Raw genomic sequence first — 11,233 nt, 5'->3', positions numbered from 1 at the left:
TGTGAAGTAGATAATAGCGTGATTTTGACAACCTGGCTTTCTTTGGCGTGGGAAAGTCGCGGCTTGAACCGCCAATCAATCAGTCAATAAATAATCAATCAATCAATAACGTTTTTATTTTTTGTGCTTTGTTTACACTATAAAGCGAAAAGAAGTAGCAAACAGAAAAGCTGCTTCGTCACAGCTTGAAAGAGCTCCTTGCATCCATCCATAAGATACATACAGCAAAATGGATAAGCAAAAAATAAGTATAATATAGAACATTTATCTTCAACTTACTCTTCATTGGCCTGACAGAACGTCTGTGTAGCAGAGTACGAAATGAAGGAATAAATACATAGGAACAATAAATAAGAACAGCGATAAAACTACAGTATGACGAGTACTTACCTATACCACAAGTTCTGGCATACACCAATTTTTTTCATAATACTAATAGGGATAATAAAACACAGTATAAGCAAATGACAAAAATTTCGCCATTGACTGAACACACTTCAGTAAAACCTTCGTGATGCAAATCTCCCCACAGATATTCCTATCATCCGTAATTCGTCTCACCAGAAAGCGTGGAAAATTACGATGCGACAAAAAAAGCTTGTCTTACATTTTCATTTATTGTTTTTTATGACCGCGGCAACATCAGGGAGAGCTCTCAATGATTGTCAGTTACGTTTTTAGATGTCGGCACTCATAACTCTTCTGAAAAGTAGGCGGTCCATACAGAGGTGTTTAAATAAAATAATGAGCCAGCTAAGTCCAATGTTACCTGTGACAGAAGCAGCCTCCCAAAGTTGTTAATGTTTTTTTTACATAACACCAGAGTACTGCGGCCAAGGTAATGACAGAAGCGCTTTTAAGCTACAGAGCAACACCACATTTCTATACCACGGCCCTAAGTTATGGCCACATTAAATCAGCACCCCTGCAATCATAATCACAGTGGATTGAACTATTAAGCCGCTGTATGGGGCAAATCTTGCGCCCCCGTCCTCTTATGACAGGGGGGGGGGGGTTGCCGCCCCCCCCCCTCTCTTGCCTCTTTCGTGCGCAAGCCTATGGCAGCCCATACCAGGTCGACCAACTCCGAACAGTCTACCAAGCCCACGGTGCGGGCACTATGCTTGGCCTCCTGGTGCCAGCCTGAGCTCAAGGTCCACTTTTTTGCAGCGCCTCAATAAAGTTATTTTTCCAACTCTGTTCAGATCAAACATGGCGCCGCCGTAAACCAAGCTGTATATATTTGGTGTCCACTAGCACCATTTGAAACTTGTTTAAAGATCCTTTATGTATCGACTTTGAAATTCTGCACAAGACTGCAACGACCTCGGCCACTTTGTTATGTCAGGACGGCTCTGTATATAGTGGCCGTTGCCTCGTAACCAAGTTACATTCAGTTCAAAACAACTGTTAAGAGCCAATAGAAATCATATTTACTGTGAAACACCACCTTCATATTCTTTTTACCTTTTTGTCTATCCCACGCGTAGTATCTTTTTGAATCCTTGAAGCAAGAATTAGAACGTGATATACATCTTTGGCTTCACGAGCCGTATCCAAGATATGATTGTAAGACACGCAGTAGTGCTTGGATCCGCAAATTGAGTGTAACCCTTTCTGGCATGGAAAAGTACTTGGGCCTCATCTCCATTTGAATACGACCGGGACAGCCGCAATCGAACCTGCTACCTTCGACACAGCAGCAGAGCGCCAAGGCCATGTATCACAACGGTGAACTTGAGGTACGAGTTAAAGAAACGGGACGTACATCTGCTTTCTTATTGCAACGAATCAATCAAAAGAAACAACGATGATTTCAAATATAACTTGTTTCATAATTTTCGCACGTTCTTCAAATAACTTGCAGTCATGCTGGTAATTTGGTTCTTGCTCAAGAGTGCAGGGTGTGCACGAAAAGGCGGCCGCATGGAAGCGATCCAAGAGCTTGAGCTTTGTTGTTTAGGTACTTCCGTTGCTTTCTCAGACCGAAGATCATGCGCCGTATGGGCCATATCCTGCGATTTTTTGTGCATAATTTCATTGATTTCTTTCTTTCGCAGTACGTCGCGCGCAGATCTCGCCGATAAGACGGCAAAGAACAATTCCATGACGCAATGGCGCCACAAGATGTGGCTCATGTGAGCGCATGTGTTAATATCGGAAAATCACGTTAAGAAATGTATACACGTGGGCTACCCGCCTTCATTTCTAATTCGCTGCCGGTCACGCTGCGCATTCTGTAAACGGCAGTTCGTCGGCGCCATGTGGAATGGCTTGCTTCAAGCATGGGGCATGCGATAGCGGTAGTGCGTATGAGTCACGTTTCCACCTTTTCTTTGTGTGTGTGTGTGGACTTTACCTGTGAAGTTTACCTAGGCTTATGGTACTGCGCACCACAAACAACGTCGCCTGACGTTGGAGGACCATGGCAAGCTCCGTCTTCGGCATAAAATTGGTGAGCCCCCTATCGCGACAGGCCGGCAAGGTGTTGCGGCGTTGTTTACCGAACACCACTCGCTATAGATTCATCGTTGAAACAAAGTTAAAGGTTGCGTGGTGTTTTAGCGAGCAGGTTCCTTGAACAGCACCACCACGGGTCCATCTCCCTGAGGCACAGAGCAGGCTCTGCTGGCGGTTAGCCAGGTAGCTTAGGTAGCTCAGTTAGGGCTGTGCGCCTTCCGCGCAGGCCTGGCATTTTTTTCTTCACTCGTGTCGTTCACTCATATTACTTCACTCGCGTTGGTTCACTTGCCCATTATAGCTGGAATTTTCGTCCCGGTTACGCGATCCCCTTGCAGATGCTGAACCTTTGACCTGTTTATTTTTGAAGCTTGAACTTGGCTGCCAGATAAAAGTGTACATGGACCAGCCATAGCTTCGCGCTCAAGCTTATACGTGAGACGACGTTTTGTATTTTTTGCGCATGCTTTCATTTCCTGAGAAGTCTTGCTTTCATTCCGGGAGCGTTGACGTGGTGTATGGACGCGCCCCTTGTCACTACAAGAGGCCGTGCTCACTAGGGCGAAACGCCATTTGAAACCAAGAAGCCTCAGTTGCGTATATTCTGCATCATTATCGACAGTCTTCAAGGCGGACGTGCTACCGGTATTGCATCGAGTAAGCATGGCTTTTGCGTTCCTGTGAGTAGAACAGTGTGTGAAGGGCCGCCTTGCTTCCAGCTTTGTTATTCACAGCAGTCGTTCTCTGAATGGTTATCTTGTCCAAAGGTGCTGAAAGAGGGGCATCATGCACCGTATAGTGACTTGACGTCTTTCTCGTTGCTTTGATAAGGTCGGATTCGGAAACTTGGGCTCTGCAGTTGCCACGACCTTGTTGGGCGCGTGCATTTTGTTATCATTTTCATTTCTGGCTGCCGCTTGTTGCTTTGCATCTGCGGGCGCCACGTGGTAGCTACTTTACAGTTAAAGCGCGCATATTTCTTCTTAAAATCTGTTGATTTGCCTGTTTTCTTCGTGTTGGTGTGATACCGTACTTGAAGAAATAACCGCTGCCAACTTTGAGTTAGTTTACTGATGCAGGCGCACACCTTCAGTAACAGACTGGTGCCCGTACTCAATTACGCTGTAATCGGTATATTATTGTGCAATGTTTACATTCAAAGGGGCTTTCTTATCTTCGATTGAGTTTTCCTACTGTGTTGTGCCCATAAACGCTAACAGTAACGTCAGAGGGTGGGTCTGCAATGTCAACTCTTCCTCAAAAATTACGGATCTTCAGATACGTGTTGATGTTAATGTCAGTCTACTTGGTCTGTTCTGATTCATGTCCTGTCAACATAGAAAAACGAACCCATAAACTTCTACTTTCGTTTCTAGCAAGGGTCTCGTTTTGGTAAACTTTGTGTCTTACACTTGAATACGAAGTATTCTTAGGCGGCTGTCATTCCGTAAACATGACGCGTGCTTCGTGATGCCAGCAGGCCCGAACTTTTCCACTGCTGTGTCGTAGCTACCAGTGGCGCTGACTAACGGTCCCAGGTTTATATCTATATATCTATTCTATGAAGTGAACAAGAGGATTATTTCTGCTGTAGCTCATTTGGTGGAGCATCCGACGCATTATAAGGCCGTGGGTTCAATCCCTGCTGGTGCCAACTCTTCATCCACTTTCTCCTAATTTATAACGTAATTTACATAACATCCCTTATGTTTCACAAGTTTCTTGTAAGTTGGTTCTAATATTGTGTCCAACAAAAAGGACCTTTTAAGGTTCTCCTTTTGTTGCTTCGTTTTTTGATGAATTTTAATTTTTTTGCACCATTCTCGCACGAATTGTGACCAACTGCCTTGAAATGGCAAATTCGTCGAAAGTTTTCTAAGGCGTTCGAAATGACATTCTAGAAAACACATTGGCATTGTTTATCTAGGTACAGTGAATAATTCTAATGAGTAATCAACTACTGGACAGTTAGTTACTGACTTTCACATGAACAAAACAATAAATTTATGTTACATATGCCATATATTTAGTGCATTTAGAGCAAGCTAATAGTTTCTACACTGTAGTTAGAATGTGGCTCTATTGCGGAGTCATCGAATAATGCCGTGTCTTTACTGAAGTGGTTGGCTGGAGTGTTACATAGCAAAAAAGAAATACGGAGATGTAAAACGTTTTTCGTTCGCAATATTGCAATCAGCATTGGTTTTTGTACTGCTCTTGCGCTCGCAGCTGTTTCACTAGCTTCACAAGTACCAAACTCGGTAGTACGCGACGCGAATGGACGGCATAGGTAATCAACATATCCAAACATGATTGTCACGACATGCGTGCCATGTAACAACATGACTACATGCCACACTCATTGTGCGCTCGCGGCCGTCTCGCTAGCTTTAAAACGCCAAATTTGGTAATACGTGACGTCATTGGATGTTGAAGGTATGTTACTGGTGCAAACATAATCAAAAGATGCGTGTCTTGTGCTAACATGACTATATGCCACAGTCAAGGCGCCAATACATTTCGACGTGACGCGGTGCGCGCGCTTGCCGGCGTTCATTTCGTTGCGTCACAGCGGCGTTGCCAAGCCAGGAGCAGGTCCTGCCTCGCAGGCACGCGCCGCGTTGCGTTGCTTTGACGCATGCGCGTTTCAGCACGTCCGGCGTCACTCCGTCACGTAAAGAGGGAGACGCAGTGTTGTTTGGGTAAGGCATCAGCATGAAATGCAGCATGTCGCATTTCGCGCCGGTTGCCATCGCGCCGTGTCGATAGACGCTGGTCGCGCCTGTCGCGACTGGCGTCAGACTGTAGTGATCGCGTATTGCTAAAGTAGCGTCGCTGTGCCTAGCGTGCGCATGCGTCAACGCTACATTGGAGTATTTGGGCCCTTCATGATGCACTCGCGGCCGTTTTGCTAGCTCCACATATACCAAATCTGGTGTTACGTGATGTCGATGGAAGACGAAATATATGACTGGTGCAAACATGATAATCCTCACACGTGTGTCATGTAAGAACATGACAACATACCACGCTCATAGCGTGTTCAGGGGCATTTTGCTTGCCCTGCATATACTAAATTTGGTATCACGCGACGTGAATAGATGACGAAGGTAAACTATACATCTAAACATCATAATCAAGACACGGAAGTTATGTACACCATAATTCACGTCCACCTCGTAATGTTGGGCAGATTTTAAACATATATCAATCTTTCTCATTTGTGCTTCACATGTCATCGATTCCCTCTGTACGTAGGATGTGCCAGTTTTTTTAAAGAGATCAGATTCACCTAATTATCACGGAGTTATTTCGCGCAATCTGGTATACCTGTCGCACGTTTAAATTCGTGAGTAAGAAGGGTAAGGCTCTCACAAAATGACCGCAGAAATTAGGGTTTAAGTAATGCAGATAGTTGCCTTTCCGTAGTCTTCAGTTCGCGTCATGTTGGCGTAATTTCTGCGTGACTGCTTGCGTTAGTTGCACTCCCTTTAGCAGCTGTATTCGAAGCGACATAACAAGGTTATCTCGAGCAATAGAGAATACCGTAGCTGCACGCTTTTCCATTGAAACGAAGGAAAAACTTGGAAAAGCCATTCATAACGATACATCACATTTGTCCCTGCGAAGAGTTAAGTGCAAAGTTAAAAAAAACGTTACTGATGACCCTGTTCTTTGAATAAGGCGAATGATACATTAAAGTTGGCAGAACACTTTCATTATATTAAGCGATCACTTCATCCTCTTGGCTAAGTTTTCCCAATCTATACTGCTCTACTAATCACAACATTGCTTACAATTTTATAATGAATAAATTGCTTGTTTCGCACTTGCCTCTGCCTTTACATTGTATTCAGTCAATTAGATACTGATTAAAATACAAAATTCATCCCTTTCAATGTGTAACAGCGTGTATTGATTTCACTTTCACGTGGTAGTTTAAACTTGGTGTCAAAAGTAGAAACTGGTGTTCATTGGCAAACTAGTGTGCATCAGTCAAAGAGATGCCTCGCAATTAACCGGTGGCTCCTTTCCCTTCTAGAGTGCCAACCTGTGAGTCTGATGCATCTAATGAACAACCTCTTCGGTCCTCGGCATACCTCGTGCAGCCTTCATGATCCTCCTCAAGCCTCCTTCATAAGAGTGTTGGATCCCCCGATTGGCGGTCTGCAGTGACATGGTTATAATTAACTAATATATTCTAGTTTACTATAAACATGGTCAAGTAAATTTTCTTTTTCTGGTGACTTCTTTCATAGGCTGTCTTTGCATATCGCCAAGCAATAATGAGACTTCGTGTATTGAAATACTCTGCAGCATTTGGGCTGATCATCTCTTGGAATCCTGTCGTAGCAGATCATGTTAAAGGAGTGTAGGAGGAATTTTGTAATCTGTGCAAACCAGACACTCGCAGAATTGTATGTGTGACCAGACACTCGCAGCATTGTTGCATGTGCGGCCGGACACTCGCAGCATTGTTGCATGTGTGGCCGGACACTCGCAGCATTGTTGCATGTGTGGCCGGACACATGCAGCATTGTTGCATGTGTGGCCGGACAATCGCAGCATTGTTGCATGTGTGGCCGGACGCTCGCAGCATTGTTGCATGTGTGGCCGGACGCTCGCAGCATTGTTGCATGTGTGGCCGGACGCTCGCAGCATTGTTGCATGTGTGGCCGGACACTCGCAGCATTGTTGCATGTGTGGCCGTACACTCGCAGCATTGTTGCATGTGTGGCCGGACACTCGCAGCATTGTTGCATGTGTGGCCGGACACTCGCAGCATTGTTGCATGTGTGGCCGGACACTCGCAGCATTGTGGTGTCAGTGGCGGGTTCATAGGCGTCCGCACTGAGAGATGGGAGGGTTGGGGTGCAAAGGGGTGGCTGCCTACTTAGTCACTTACGATGGTGGTAGGGTGCAGTCTACCTCCACTCACTGACTTAATGGGTGCGGGAGGTGCCACAACAAACCTTCGAACCTCCCCCATTCTTTCTTAAAAGTAACCCTTGGCATGCCTATGGCTATAGGTTGTACTACCTTTACGGTGTCAAAGCGGCATCAAGAGTAGATAGTAGACGCGCAGAAGACAGACTAGAAGGGAGACACAAGTGGAGACGGAGGCGCCTTGTCTCTCTCTTTTCGGCTGTCATCCTTGCACCTATTACTTCGAACCTTTCTCAGTGAAACTTTTTGCAAGGAAATCGAATTGGCACCAGGGTAGCCTTGCTCAACGAAACCATTTAAGAATTTTCATACGTGCCGATCTGATCAAGAAATTTTTCACCAGACTCACTCGCATTCCTTGTAGATATGCATAGAACAGTCGGCACAGGTATGCAAACACATGAACATCGTTCTGCTGAAACGCACACATGCTTCCGAAATTTGTTACCAATGTGAGTGGGAACAACTGGGCACCTCCATACTTCCCCCCTGATGGGGAACTCTGCGCACGCCACTGGATAGGTTGTTCAGATTGCACCATGTTAAAGTGTCACCGGAAATGATTTGAAATATTACATGCAAAGATGACAGACAAAAGATAGCGCGCCTCCTTTTCCGTGTCTGTATGCTAGTTTGCAGTCTTTATTGCACCTACTATTTCGAACCATTATCGGTGCCGCTTTGTCGCCTTTAAGGCTTAACAACTTACCCATAGCTTGCACATGGTTCCGCTTCAGGGGGAAGGGTGGAGGTGCCATGTTCTCTCACACTCGTAATAAATTACGGAAACATGTGTGTGTGTGGCAGAAGAAAGATGTCCTTGCATTTGCATGCCTGTGCCCACTGTCCCATGTATATCTATCTGGTATGTCCTTGAACTAAGCCCCGCCGCGGTGGTCTAGGGGCTAAGGTACTCGGCTGCTGACCCGCAGGTCCCGGGATCGAATCCCGGCTGCAGCGGCTGCATTTCCGATGGAGGCAGAATGTTGTAGGTCCGTGTGCTCAGATTTGGGTGCACGTTTACCAACACCAGGTGGCCGAAATTTCCAGAGTCCTTCACTCCAGCGTCTTTCATAATCATATGGTGGTTTTGGGACGTTAAACCCCACCTATCAATCAATCAATGTCCTTGAAGTAATGCGGGTAAGTCTGGTGAAAAATTTCCTGATCAGATCAATATGTATCAAAATAAATTCCTAAATGATTTTGTTGGGCAAGGGTACACTTGTACCAGTGCGATTCCCCAGCACAAAAGGCTCCTTGAGGGTCGGCTATCGTAACTGATCGTGAATGGCAGCCCACATAATGGTGGGAAAAACATCTAAACCGACCTTTCAGACGTGAGCTTCATGAAGAAGTCTGCCGGGACTTCATAATAGCTGAGAAATCTCTGACGAATAGGCCAGATTTCACGATGCTTCCGCTGTCACGTTATGGCATTCACGACACCTACCTTTCAGGAAGTCCTTGCAATGCAGTAATTGTGTTGACAGTGGCTGATCTATGCACAGGAGACTTTTTTGAAGAGTTGTAGTAGGCGCTGATCAGATCAAATCAATTCCCTAACCGACCAAGTCTCCCCATTTTACGGACCCTTTTTCTACACCTGCACTTTACAAGATTATTTTAGTACCTTGCGCTGCTTCAGAAATCATACTGTTCTGTACATGTGATAGTCACGTGCTATTTCATGCTTTTTGCCTGTTGATTAGATTCAAAAGACTGCATGTGCTTGCCGCTATCTTTGTATTTAGAGTTTTATGAGTGCAACTTCTCATGCGAAGTACATTTACCTGGCAATTTAACCACTGAACTATGTCGTCGAAGTTGAGCATACTGGCGAACTTGAAGACATATGTTTATGGAATATGGATTCAGATGCGGAACTGAATTTCTACTGTTAAATATTGTAAGTTGCACGAGATCGCAAAGGCCAAAAATAGTTACTGTTGATGCGCTAAGCGTGCATTTTGCTTTCTGTAGTGTCTGCTGCGAAACTTTTTTTTTGTGTACCTAACAGAAAACTAAGCCAAGGAAAGCATGGGCGAAGTTATTTGCTCTACCACAGAGTAATTATTTAAAATACAACGTAAATAAGTTGACAGAAACTAACGATTCCATCCTCGGGATCTAACTCCTCAACCTTCGAAGTACGCGTCTAATGCTGTACCGATCGAACTTGGATGAGTGTCGCTGTCGACTTGGGTGTCTGTGCATGTAATCCCTAGAAATGTTAGCGAGCGCCACTTATGGGCAAAGTGGCGAGTGTGGAACATCTGCACCTTATGATGGCGCACGCGGTTCTCGAGACGGCTGATAACTAATAAAACCTTGTGTGCTAACCTAGGCTGATAACTCTACTGTAAGGCGAACCATCCCCTTCGTATGAAAAAAGGTGGAATTCTTTTCATAGGCTCATTTATTTGTTCAATTTATTTTGGTTGATTCTAACAATCAGCCCAAAGAAAGTATAGACGACATTGTAGTTTTTACATTTTGCATAACAATTACGGGGTTAATTTGCTGTTGTTTTCATTCTTTGTATCAAGTCGAAAGGATAGTTGTCGCCAAGTAACGGTGGCTACTCCTTCCTTTAATTTCTATTTATATAAAAAATAACGCGAATCAAAGTACGCAAAATCTTTCTGTCCATGGTATTTTAAGCCCAATGTTTTGCATTTACTTCCGATGCTCTACCGATTACAAAAAAAAGGCTTTACGAATTGCTGCCAGCTGCCTACGAATTCATTCGTAGGCAGCTGGTAGGCAAGGCAAGCAGAAATTTGACATTTTCTCAAACATTATGGTCCCCGTGATCTTGAGTTACTATGCCCACCTTGTGTATTTGAACAACACATAAACAAGAATTCTTTGCCCCGCCGAGGTGGTCTAGTGGCTAAGGTACTCGGCTGCTGACCCGCAGGGCACGGGTTCGAATCCCGGCTGCGGCGGCTGCATTTCCGATGGAGGCGGAAATGCTGTAGGCCCTTGTGCTCAGATTTGGGTGCACGTTAAAGAACCCCAGGTGGTCTAAATTTCCGGAGCCCTCCACTACGGCGTCTCTCATATTCATATAGTGGTTTTGGGACGTTAAAGCCCACATATCAATCAACAAAAATTCTTTGTGTCCTTACAGCTCCTCGACCTTCATTATCATACGGTGGATTATGAATGGAAACGTGTGGTCAAAAACGAGTCGTCCTCGGGTTCCTGCCTCATGCTCGCCTTCTGGGGAATGCATCATGCAGCAAAGCACATAATGTGGCCTGTTCTTCTGCCTTCACTTCTTTAAGGGACTGCCTTCTGTGTAGCTGCTCCTCACTGCCCTGTGACCAATGGTGGACGAAGATTGCGCGACGGTCTGTATCTCACCTTGCCTTTTTGAGACATGCCAACCATCTCCGGATCCACCCTGAGGCCGATGAAATGCTGCGAAAACTCCTCAGGTCAGAGTACGTCAGTGTTATCGTACGTTGATGGGCAAATCTCAATGCTTACAGATAATACCGCATCTGCAAATGCTATGCTGATCAGCCACTAAACAGAGAACCGTGTTTTTAGTGACCGTCATAATGTTGGACACATTTGGTAAATTATCACAAGCGTAACGTTTCATGCATCGTTTTCCATGCTTGTATCTCACCACCAAATACGACTGCAGTGAAATCGTTGAACCCATTTGCACGTATTCCTTAGCCATAATAGAGGCGTTTTACGTTGTTATGTAGGGGCATATTGATGCTCTTTTGCTTTCAACTGCATGGAATGCTGCGCAACTTGGCTAAATCAATCTATCGATCTGTGTAACTGGGATGCTTCCTTCATG

At 45.0% G+C, this 11,233-nt stretch overlaps 1 long non-coding RNA gene across 1 annotated transcript; it reads left to right on the top strand.

The window, feature by feature from the left end:
* Positions 1–2,226: 2,226 nt before the first annotated feature.
* On the top strand, positions 2,227–10,982 carry LOC119187027 (uncharacterized). Its single transcript, XR_005111789.2, has 3 exons — positions 2,227–2,455; positions 6,503–6,640; positions 10,544–10,982. It is a non-coding gene; the product is annotated as an uncharacterized LOC119187027 (long non-coding RNA).
* Positions 10,983–11,233: the final 251 nt, after the last annotated feature.

This window comes from Rhipicephalus microplus, chromosome 5, assembly GCF_043290135.1.
Source record: "Rhipicephalus microplus isolate Deutch F79 chromosome 5, USDA_Rmic, whole genome shotgun sequence".
Lineage (NCBI taxonomy): Eukaryota > Metazoa > Arthropoda > Arachnida > Ixodida > Ixodidae > Rhipicephalus > Rhipicephalus microplus.
The sequence above is the reverse complement of the archived record's forward strand: the minus strand, read 5'-3'. Positions and strand labels throughout refer to the sequence as shown.